Source organism: Mastigoproctus giganteus, chromosome 4, assembly GCF_048544385.1.
Source record: "Mastigoproctus giganteus isolate SK-2022 chromosome 4, ASM4854438v1, whole genome shotgun sequence".
Taxonomy (NCBI): domain Eukaryota; kingdom Metazoa; phylum Arthropoda; class Arachnida; order Uropygi; family Thelyphonidae; genus Mastigoproctus; species Mastigoproctus giganteus.
Genome location: NC_143578.1, coordinates 78,120,645 through 78,133,414, shown reverse-complemented (window position 1 = coordinate 78,133,414; position 12,770 = coordinate 78,120,645). Strand labels below are relative to the sequence as shown.

At 37.0% G+C, this 12,770-nt stretch overlaps 1 protein-coding gene across 1 annotated transcript in view; it reads left to right on the top strand.

Annotated features, from left to right (window-relative positions):
• LOC150086855 (uncharacterized) overlaps window positions 1–12,770 on the top strand; it is a 213,913-nt gene that overhangs the window by 33,463 nt on the left and 167,680 nt on the right. The gene's annotated exons all lie outside the window — the stretch shown is intronic.

Here is a 12,770-nt window from a genome sequence, read left to right as displayed (position 1 = left end):
CAGGGTAATCCCCAAAAGAGATATATCAACTTGCCTAGAAATCGGAGTGACACCAAAGATTAGCATAGGAGCAGAAGAATCCTTTTTGCGAGATATAAGACAAGACTGAGTTTTAGAAGGATTGAAATCAACTAAGTTGTCTTTGCCCTACTGGAGAATTACCCGGAGATCAGCATTTAGGGAATTGGTAGTGGATAATTGAGAAGTTGAAGCTGATTGAGCAAGGCAAGGTTTCTCAAAATAGAAAGTGGAATGCAATGTGCTTTCATCGGCAAAACCATGGACAGGATTTCCAGTCAATGGAAGGAGGTCATTAATATACAAGAGGAAAAGAGTGGAGGGAAAGAACTAAATCTTTGGAAAAAACCAGCATTAGTAGCCATCTACCATCACCCTCACTGAGTGATCAGAGAGAAAACTGGATAACCAATTACAAAAAAAAAGTTGGAAAACCATAAGATGGAAGCTTGTTTAGAAGGCCTTTATGACAACGATCCAAAGCCTTTGAGATGTCAAGAGCAACTGCTTGTGTTTCACTGAACTTTTCCATTGAATTTTTCCATAAATGGGTAACATAAGCCAGAATATCACCAGTGGATCAACATTGAAGGAATCCATACTGGCGATCGCTGATCAGATGGAAAGTTTCTAGGTAATTTAAGAGTTGGCGGTTAATTGATTTCTCCATTACTTTAGAAAGAGTAGAAGTAATTGCAATTGGATGGGAGGGATTTGTCACCCTTTTTAGGAACTGGCTGGATATGAGCAAATTTCCAAGCAGAACGAAAAACACCTTTGGGATAAGAAAGTGAAAAAAGGCGGCAAAGAACAGGAGTAAGTTCAGGAGCACAGGTTTTGAGAACAAGTGGAGAAATACCATCAGGACCTGGAGCTTTCTTGTCATCAAACCTGGAGCTTTCAAGATTCGTCAAAATTCTTCTGACATCCTTTTGATGGAATATCACAGGAGGCATTGAATGGAGCATGTTGGGAATGGCAGGAGGTGTTTTACCAAGATCATTAATACATGAGTTGGTAGAAAAATGGGATGCTAGCAGGTCAGCTTTATCCTTGGCCGAAGTGACAACAGAACCATCTGGTTTTGACCGAGGTGGGAGCTGAGATAGGCAAAAGTTGCGGCCAATAGCTTTGGCAAGAGACCAGAATGCTTGGCTACCATTAGGGCAAGAAGCAAGTTTTCTGCTCTTAGCCTGTTCAAAATCTAGTTTGGACTGATTAATAACTGCTTTACAATTGTTGCGAGCTTTGGAGTAGGCAGAAAATGAAACTGAAGAATTGGAAACAAGCAAATTATGATATGCAACATTCTTCTCCTGAATGGCCTTAACACATTTATTGGAAAACCAAGGTTTAGATGAAGGATGAGGTTTTAAAGTGGAGTGTGGTATAAAGGATTCCATTCCTACAAGAATAATTTCACTGACATGATCTGAGCAAACGTTGACATCAGAAGTTTTGGAACAGTAGTTCGACCAAGGAAAAGGAGAAAAGAAATCTCACAGGTCATCCCATTTTGCATTCTTGTAATGCCAAACAACACGAGGTTGGGAATAGCTATGAGATAAAGGCTCCATTGGAGAAGCAACAATCACCAAGTTGTGATATGAGGTGCCTAAAGGACCACTCACTTCGACCGTGTACTTAGAAGGATTGTTTGTGAGAAAAAGATCAAGCGTGTTGGCTGTATTATTATTATTAGCCAATATGGTGCAAGGAAGCCCAAGGCTTATGCTGCACTGGCCAAAAAAAAAAAAATTCCCCAAGTTACCCTGAGAGAGAGAGAGAGAGAGAGAGTCAGAAGTAGAAAGGAATCACCACCAAGATAGAAAAGAATGATGATATCCAGCTCAGCTCAGGACCCTAGGTTTGCCAAGCCCATACTCACTAGATGTGAGCCCCTGGATGGTTAGGATTGTCTGTTATTCTTGTAGGTAAATGAACAATCTGTGCAAGGTCATTAGTAATTGCAAAAGCCTCAGCATTTCGACCAGCTGAGTCAGTGTGACTAGAGAACAGAAGTCAGCTGGATTTGTGAACATTGAAATCATCAAGGAAAATTACCTCACTGTTAGGAAAGTCGGACTGGAGAAAGTCAAGTTGCAAAGAGAGGAAGTCAGAGAGCTCCAAGTGATTAGTGGAGTTGGGAGAACGGTAGAGACAACAGATGAACTTAACCGAACGTGGTAGAGAGATTTTAAGCCAAAGAAGATTGAAAAGAGGAGATTCCAAATTACAAGTCTCTGACATGGAATATCGGAATGGACATAGGCACGTTCCACCACCTTTGAGGCAAAAGGAATCATACAGTGAATAATTTGGGCAACTGAGATGAGCAGTAGTTAAAACAACCGATAACTGAGATTCTGTCAGAAAGAGTACATAGGGTTTGGTGGACTGCAAGTGGAAATGGACATCGTTGAGATTAGAATCGAGACCACGTATATTTGTGAAATGAACTAGGAAGGGTTTGGGAGGTTTAGATCTTTTCGCAGATAAGTTTACTCTATTAGTTTGACAATTCATAGTCTATTCAATAGTGAGAAAAAGTGGGGGGGGACATGCTATATGAAGTAATGAAATTTTTGGAGATGGCACCACATGGTAAGAATATACCCAGATCCTTGACATAACGTGGCCTCGATAATGCTTCCCGCATACACACTACTCGGACTCCCTCCAATCACTATCTGGCAGATGTTGTTGTTTTGGCGTTTATTGGTGCATTGACATCGGAGATCATAGTGAGCCACTATCTGGCAGAGTTGAGGTAGCCTCCTAAAGAGTTATCAGTAGGTTCGATCTGGTGTACTAACTAGCGGCCGGCCTTCAAACACCATTTTAGAGTTGTACCCTTGAAATGTAAGGAAGATTGCAAAATTTCTGTATAATTCCTGTACAAGACCCCATGAGCTGCTCTGGTAGCCTATAATTCCGTGGCAGACATAAGTCTCCAGATCTCACCATGATGTCCATCATAACCTCAAAAGTCATCACTCATAATGCATGATGGAAGAGATGGGGGAGGGTTGACCGGAACTTAGCTCTGGAAATTAAACATGGGTTCCACCACTTCAAGCTTCCAATAAGCAAAGTGGTGGTATTGCACCGGTTGATGAGAGTCATCTACCACTTAGTATTTCCTGGTAACACAAGGGGTGACATTCCTTCATGTGGTGTGGGTACGACATTTCCCCTTGACTCCTGCTTACATTGGTTTACACCTGGGTTACCCACAGTTTGCTTGTGCATGGGGTTTATACCCAGGATTACTAACAGTCCCACCATCGTGAAGGTGCAAGCAGAGGATTTGGCTGTCACAAATCGTCCGGACTTTGCCGAAATTGCGTCCACTTGACTTGAATGTCACCTAAATATCAGTTCCATCAGTGTTTTAGACTCCCAGATAGCAAGTACAGCTTGTCTGGCATATCTGAGAGAATGTTTTTGATAACCTCAATGACCAACAAGCAACTAAATTTTCTGATAATTCCATAATCTCATATTGAGAAACAAGTCACTAATGTTGCCTCATTTGCACTGCTCTCTGAAGAGAAGTCAGATTTTAGTTTTTATAGTATTTATTTGAAATGTATGCCATTGCTTATATAGCTTTTTAGCTGCTTATTGGCACCTCTTTTGTGTATCACTAGGCCGAGTCAGTTAAGGACCGAATAGTAAACAGCTGATTCAATTAAGGACCTAATAATGAAATATTTTCACAATTAGCATTAGTAGTGGCAAATAATCCAAAAAAAGAAAGCTTATACAGTAGCAGCCATAAAAAGAAAAAAAAAACCCAATCCTTTCCATTTCACCTATTCATTCCCTCCAATAGTTTATCAAGGTCTTCCTTGAATATATTAAAACCTCAACTTTCACAACAATAGATGGAAGTTTGTTCCAGCAATCAACTACCTGTTGGCTAATGGCAAACTTCCACGCATCTATTCTACAACCATCCTTCCTCAGTTTGAATTTATGCCCCTCATATGTGTAGTCTGAGCAAGTGGAAGAATCCCATTAGCACTGAGCTTGCTTAATCCATTCAAATCCTTAAATGCCTCAATCAGATCATCTCACAGGTGCCTAGTCTCCAGATGCTGCAATTTGCCGAACTGGAGTCTTTCTTGGTAAGAGCACCCCTTTGTTCCCCTCACCAAACTCGTTGCCCTTCTCTGTACTCATTCCAGCAGCTCTATATCCTTCCTAAAATGAGGCTTCCAGACCTGTATATGCAGTACACGATGTGGACTGACTCCATTGCCTTATACAGTGGAATAATCACCTCCTGATCCCTGTTAACAAAATTTCTGTATAATTCCTGTACAAGACCCCATGAGCTGCTCTGGCAGCCTATAATTCCATGGCAGACATAAGTCTCCAGATCTCCTACTCTTAATATCATTAGTGCCAACCTGTACAACAGTATCAATTTTTGTGCTCTTAAAAGATGATATCTGCTCTACAATGTTATCATCTTTTTTCCCTGATAGATCCCCCCCTAGTCCTATTCCACCTATCCTTTTTGCCTCATATATTTCCTCTTTTCCTGACAATAGAGTCACCAATAATAACTAGCTCCTGTGGGAGCAGTGCATTCTGCCTTGGGCTTGCCACTGATGTGGGAGCTGAGTTGGCACTGATGTGCACAGCTGAGAGCTTGATGGGCCTCAATTTAAATCCTTTGGCATCATCCACCTTGCTTCTTCAAGCTCTCATAAAGGCCATAACAATGCTGAGTTTGCACCCAATATCCTCACATTCCTTACATCGAACACAAACACAAAACATCCCCCTTGGCAATATCATTCTGTTCCTGATAGCTCTGCAAACCTCAAACATACAGTACATTTCATAAGGTCATTATTCAGAGAATAACTGCCCCCCCCCCCTCAGTTCTCTCAAGAGCCACGGCACTCCCACCACTTGAGCCCTTTGCTTTTCTCCTTTGGTCTGAGGCATGATTTTTGTTCAAATTCAATATAATTAAAAATACTACCCTAAACTGTTTAATTTGCTGTTTAATTGGGGCAACAGACTGCAGTACTTGAGATTACTCTCAGATTGTAAAGTGAAATAAGTAGGTGCTGGTTAACATGATCACTGGTTAGTTAGAATCAGCCACTTCATAGAATCAAATTTCAGAAAACTAATTCAAATCATTAAAATGCACTACATTTTCATTGTTATCGTATTTTCTGTTATAAGAATCAATTTTGAACACCTTTGTTAATTTTTCTGAAGTGCATTTCTGGAGGTTACAACCATAAAACAATTTGCGGTTTCAGGTTTATTGGGCTTTTTTTGTTAATGCAGTGTATTATCTAATAGTAAACTCCATCTTATCGTATTGGCAATAATATTTATAGCATTTCACCATAATAATGTAGGTTTTTACATTATTATGGTGAAATGTTTTCTCCCTTCACTGAAATCTTCAATCATATAAAAAACATAAATAAATTTTCAAAATATTCTCTTCATTCCTATTTTTTAAGTTTCATAAACTTGTTATTCTGTATCTCACTTGCACGTATTGTGTTAATTGCAATTTGTGTGTGCCATGTTCTTTGTTGATTGTTTATCTTTTTTTACTGTTTTATATTTTACTACCGAAAAAAATGTCAGTGAACAGAAATATCAATTAGTTAGTATGTACATATTATAGTATTAATTAAGCTATGTATGTAAGCGTAAATTTATTATTATTTTGCTAACCTGTGGAAAATGTTCTTCCAATTTTCTTGTATCATTTAATTTTGTTAATTCGTAAGGTAATAAAGTGTAAATTTGTGATTAATATATCTTTACTTTTATAGCCTGTGAATAATATTCCTCCTATATTCGCTTATTAGAATTGCTATTTAATAGAATTGAAATTCAATTTGCAAACTTGATCACAATGATCAGCGCTTGCTATATATCATATAGTGAAAGGCATTTTATTATGGAGTGTCCATCGTAAAGTGATTTGATCGTACAGTGAACCAATCATAAAGCAGGGATCCACTGTATTTTTAGCTATTTATGTGAAACTTCGCTTAATTGGGGCAGCTGCTTAATCAAGCCAAAGTGCACTAGTCCCAATGTGTCCCAGAATAACTAGAATCCACTATATATATATTGCAATATTGAGCCTACAGTATATATATTTCATATCTCCTAACAAGTGTAAGGAGATATGAAATATGTATTATATGTATTATGCTATACCCTTATGTTTGTAAGTTCTAAGTAAGTATAATAGTATTATAGATAATAAATTTATTTAAGTAACAGCAACTTACTTGATTTGAACTTTCAAGCTACATATTTGCCACTATTACAACACCAGAATTCCACCTACCAATACTAAGTGGAATTCTGGTGGAATAATGGCGGCAAAATTTGAATGTTCTTATTGATACAAAACAATGGCAACAGAAGTTGATTGCGGTTCCTTAAATGGTTATAAATGATAAATAACAAACAAATTCACAAATGTAATCAGAGAATCAAAATAATAATTACACTTTGAATTCCAAATAAAAAGTTAAATGCAATAATAATCCTACTCTCTGGCTCACCAGTTATGCTGCAGTAATACTGCCATGCTACCAAGTTTGCATTATATGTGTTAGGCTATACCATTATGCTTGAAAGTTATGTTAATTATAATATATTATAAAATTATTGATCAAATGCCAACCTATGTGATTTGAACTTTAGAGCTACCTATTTAACATAATTAAATGCTACAATGTGAGAAATGGTAATTTACACCACAATGTTAGAGATGGTGTCAAAAGTTTGAATTTAAATAAATTTAAAGCAAAAGCTACTGAGGTGACGCATTCCAGTATGAGATTTATGCATTTTGTGGCAAACTTAATTCACTCATTGCTCCATACACAACTGAGGCTTCTGCCGATGCATGCATAGTAATGTTTTCTAGTTGCCACATGCCCGAAACTCTTTCTTTCTTTAGGGATTTTAGATTACAACAAGAATCAGATATGTGGTTGCTGAGATGTGGGAGCTTACTTGGTGATACAGAAATGAACATATTGACCTTATTTTTACTTCCAGATTTAAGATTAGCTTTTTTTGGGCTACTTTCTTTTTTTCCAGTGATCAACCCGATGAAGTGCAAGTCTCCTATGTCAGTTAGTGACTGTATAATAAATAGAAGAAAATTTCTAGATGAAATCAAATTGTCAACTTGTTGAAAGACGCAGTGAAACACCTGAAAGGTGAAAAATCTGAAAGGCATTGTATGTTAGAAGAATGTGGTGGACCTTGGGGGGTGGTATATGACGTTGGAAGAGAGGATATTGACGATCTCAATGAAAGTGAGATGAATGCAGCAAGGAAGAAGATGGTGCTGCGGTTTAAAAGCCTCAGGTCTCATTAAGATCATTATCATATATAATACCACTCTTCATCATCAGCCATTTTCAATCCACTGCAGGATGAAGACCTCTCCAGCAACTTTCCAGTTCCTTCTGTTTTGTGCAATGGCCATCCATTTAGCACAAACTCATGAATTTTATCTGTCCAACTCTGTTGTTGTCTTCCAGGTTTTCTTCTAGCTCCTCTTGGGTACCATTCTGTTATTTTCTTAGTCCATCTGCCATCATGTCTTCGGGCTATGTGTCCTGCCCAAGACCATTTTAGTTCTTTAGTTTTGATAAGAATGTCCTTTATTCGAGTTTTCTGCCCAATCCATGTGTTTTTCTTCTTATCTAACAGTCTGATTCCCAATATAATTTGTTCCATTCTTCGCTGTGTCATTCTCAGCTTCTCTTCCATTATTTTGGTGAGTGCCTAAGTTTCACTTCCATAACTCATGGTGGGGAGTATACATTGGTTCATTATTTTATGTTTCAGACAAATTGGGATATTGCTCCTCAGTGTGTGACTATATTTCCTGGATGCTATCTAGCCAAAATTTATTCTTCTCTTGACTTCCAGCCATTTATCATTATTACAGCTAATGACTTGTCCCAGATAAGTATATGACTCCACCTTTTCAATTACTGCTCCTTCAATCATTATATCCTTTTCTGTGGCATACTTGTTCATCATTACTTTTGTTTTAGCCATATTCATCTTTAGTACAAAATCCTTACTAACTCTGCATAACTGATTAAGATTTTCCTCTAATTCTTTGGGATCGTGTCTTATGACCACAATGTCATATGCAAATCATAAATGGTTTAGGTACTCTCTATTCACATTGATTTCTTTCTGCAACCAGTCTAATCTTCTGAAAGTTTCCTCAAGGGCAGCCGTGCCCACCAAATACGGAGGATGCGGAAAGGTCAGGGAATGACCACCGCATATCCCTGGAGCAATATGGCCTTAGTTGCTAATGCTCCAAAAAACCAAATAACAACAACATCATCAAGGGCAGCAGTAAACAACTTTCGAGATATTGTGTCTCCTTGTCGAACTCCTTTCTCAATTTTAAATTTCCTACTGTCTTTGTCTAGTCTAATAAAAGAGGTCACATTCTCATACATTTTTTTCAAAATCATAATATATGGGGTATCTATGCCTTGTCTTTCCAGTGCTCGAAACATTGCCACATGCTGTATGGAGTCAAATGCCTTTTCATAATCCACAAATGCCAGGCATAACGGTGTTTTATATTCATTTGCTTTCTCCATTAGCTGTGACATTATGTGAAGGTGATCCATAGTTGAGAATTATGTCCTAAAGCCAGCTTCTTGCTCTTTCGGTTGATTCTCATCAAGTATTCTTTCTAATCTGTTAGTAATGACCCTTGTGAACAATTTGTAGATGTGGGATAACAAGCTATTGGTCTATAATTTCCAATTTCTGATTTATCTCCTTTCTTATGCAGCAAAACTATAATTGCATTATTCCACTCCTTAGGCGTCACACCTTTTCTAATGCATTTTGTGAAGAGCCTTGCCAGTTTTTTTGGGATGTCTCTTCCTCCCAATTTTAACAACTCTACAGTAACTTCATCTTTCCCGGGGCTTTCTGATTCTTCATTTTCTTCAATGCATGTTCTACCTCATCAGATAGAATGTCAGGTATGTGTTACTAATTTGCGATCCATCTTCCCCACTGCTGATATCATTCCTTCGCTCCTTGTATAACTCTTTATAGTCTTCTGATATTTTAATTATACCCTTTCTGCTATTTATAAGTACACCATCACTATTCTTCAGTTTCAGTATCATTTGTCTTTCTGTATACTGCTCATGGTTGCTGATTTAAATCCTTTGTTTTCCCTTAATGCTTGTTCTACTTTTCTTGTGTTAAATTCTCTTATATCCTCTCCGAGTCTCTTTCTAATGGCTTTGCATAACTCAGTATACTCAATTTTTTCCTTGTCAGTGTTTTTCTTGATCTTCATTTGTCATCTTCAGTTCATCACGACATCTCTTGCCTAATTTTTTCTTCTTTGGATTTCTTTTTACCTATAGGTTTCTTATGCTTTATTCCTTTCAGAAAGTTGTAATATTCTTTGTTGATATTTTGGTCCTGAGCAGTCTGCAGAAGCTCAAACTTGTTCTTAAGTTCAAGTACATACTGCTTTTTCTCCTCTTCTGTTATCTCGAAGACCTTTGCATTATTTACTCGAGTCAGTTTTTTCCTTTCTTTTCTTACATCTATATCAAGTGTGCATCTTACCATTCTGTGATCACTTCCACATTTACCTTGTTCAGGACAGTAACATAATTCACGATATATCTTCTGTTAGTGAGGATGAAGTCGGTTTCATTAGTTGTTAATCCATTTGGGCTCTTCCACATTCACTTTCTGTTCACCCTTTTCTTGAAAAAAGTGTTTCATTACTGACATTCCTCGAGATTCTGCAAATTCCACAAGTCTTTCACCTCTTTCATTTCTTTCACCAATTCCAAAATTTCCTATAGTTCCCCTTTCTGCACTGTTTTGTCTCTTTCTACCCTTAGCATTGAAGTCCCCCATAATGATAGTGTAGTGAGTTTTCTGTTCATCTAGAAGACTCTCAATTTCGGTGTACATTTCTTCAACCTCTTCATCATCATGGCTCAATGTTGGTGCATAAATCATTATAACCTTTAGATTACACCTCTTAGAAATCCTCAGGAGTAGTAGTCGTGACACCCTTGGTGATATATTTGAATTCCAAAATGTTGTTTTTTATATCTTTATGGACCAAAAGTCAATTCCACCTTCACCTCCTTTCACTGTTTCCATTGGTGTACAGCAGATTTCCACTTGATAAACTAATAAGTGATTAATTTCTTCTTCTTGTTTCAGCCATACCGATGATATTCCAATTCACATGTTCTAATTCCTTTTCCAGCTCTAATATCCTGTCTTTACCGATGAGCGATCTTACATTATAACAGGCCAAGTTCAGTTTCCGTGCAGGGCATCCTGGTTGTACCCAGAGATTCTTAGCACCCTCTGCTTCCACTCTGATCCTCTCGCTGCCGTAAGAGGGGGAGTGAAAGCCACTGGGGTCTGAGGGCCATTTGTTTCTTCTTACTGTCATGTGCTGGAGGTTTAGGTCTTTTCCTCTTCACGCTGACCAGGCATCTTGAAGAGAACCACTCTACACGTTTGTTGCCACCTATGTGACGTAACAGGGCTTATGATCGAGAAGGTGTGCATGAGTGGATTTTTGGGAGGCAGGCCAACCAGACTTCTCCTACATCTTCTGAAATAAAAAGATAATACAGAATGCCTGTTCCCTCCCTAAGCCCCTCTAATACCACTCTTATACCACGGGAAATTAATAATATAGTTTATTAAGCTATTCACCTAAACTACTACACATTAAGGTAACATTTCAGGTATCTTACTGATACTTATCATCAGACCATGCTGTTGGGAGAACAAAAATAGAAAGGATTACAAGAATACAATTACCAGTATTACAATTATCAATATTATGATTACAGTTTCCATTATTACCATTACAATTATCAATATTGTGATTTTACAATTATAATTACGATTTTCAAATAAGTAATTCTAATTTTGGATTATTATTACATAGAACCAGAAATTAAATAAGGTAAATACAAAGAGATTAAATTCTTACTTGCTGACCAACTCCTCTTGCCGATGCTCCCAGAAATCTGATGTACATACAGGCAAGAGGCACTGCCAGCAGTTAATACAGGCCTCTTGCCTCTATGTACATCAGGTTTCGGGAGCATTGGTGGGAGGAATGACACATCACTGATCACAGTAGAAAGTGACATATTGAGTTGTAACAGAGAAGAATGTATTTGTCGCGCTTGTAAAACGACACTTTTTTAATTGTGACTGGGTGATTGGGTGATATTTCCTTATTCTATTATAGATCTAAATTAAACTGCCATAACTTTACAATTTCTCAACTCAAAAGTGATAAATCGCAGTGTGTCTTCTGGCATGAGGGTGAAGGTAATCGGGGGGGGGGGGGGGGGGGCATAGAAACAGACTTGCATTTACAAATATTTAGAAGAGACTGCTAGATCTGTGAACAGTACTGTTCTTGAAATTACTCATGATTGCCTTCTACTCAGACAACTGCAGTGGGACAACAGAAGGATAAATTCACTATTGCTGTATCCACGTTGATTAAGTCCATCACTCACAATTTCTTAATTACCGGACATACACAAAATGAAAGGAATAATGTGCATTCTGTGTTAAAAAAATCCATAAAGCAATGATTAAAATTGGAACCAGTTTATATCCTTGGCAGTATGTTACATTAATATGTGCAGCAAAGAACGAGGGAACCCATATAAAGAAACTGAAATAACCCTTGACAATTTCACAGATTTTAAAAATGTTTGTCAGCATTATGGGAACAACTTCTCAAAGACTGAAGATAATAAAATGTAAAGTTAGGTGAAATCAAGATACTGAAGGTTGAAAAATGTAGTCCCGGCACATTCTTCATAAAAACATCATACAAGCAAGAGGACTATAAAAAATTGTGACTAACACGAGATCAGTCTTTGCAGGATAAAACTGTCGCAATGAAATCAGCATACACCAAGAAGATAAAAGTTTCAGATAAAAAAAAAAAAAAAATCGGATATCCTGGACCCGATTTTAAAAAAATATCATATCCATAAAAGCTACGAACCGTTTTATGTTTCAGCATTTAAATTTTACTTTGATTAATAAAGAATTATTGTATTTTTTTAAATTACAATTACATTTTTTGTTTGTTTTGTTACATTGCTCATTTCAAAATATATTTTCATTAATTAACAAAATATGCTAGTTTTGTCTAAACTATTTCAAAATGTTAATTTTTCTGTACCTATATTAAAAGTATCACAAATAAATAACAAATAAGAAAAGTGACACAACTCAAAGTCGTGGTCGTGGTATGGACCCTATGGTAGTCATAGTAACACAAATTTGAAAATGATATTTATAAAATCAGTTAGAAAGGTTTATTACACTTTATCAAGCTAGTAATTTTTTTCTAATCTATTATCAACATCCACAATTGAGATGAAATCTTATCTGATTTCTTTGTTTTCACTTATCTGAAAAATTGCATTTTTTGAGTTGTGTCACTTTTCAATATGATGTGTGATATATTGTCTATGCTTTCTCTAATTGTGTTTAGTATTCATTTGTGGGAAATATCTATGTGAAATATTTATATTACCATATGCCAGCAAGTTCCTTGAGTACATGAATACAAGAGTAGAACAGATCTAATTCCTTAGTTGTTATGTAATGTATTTTTTTTCTCTAAGCCTTGACGTTATGAATTTAGAAGGTTT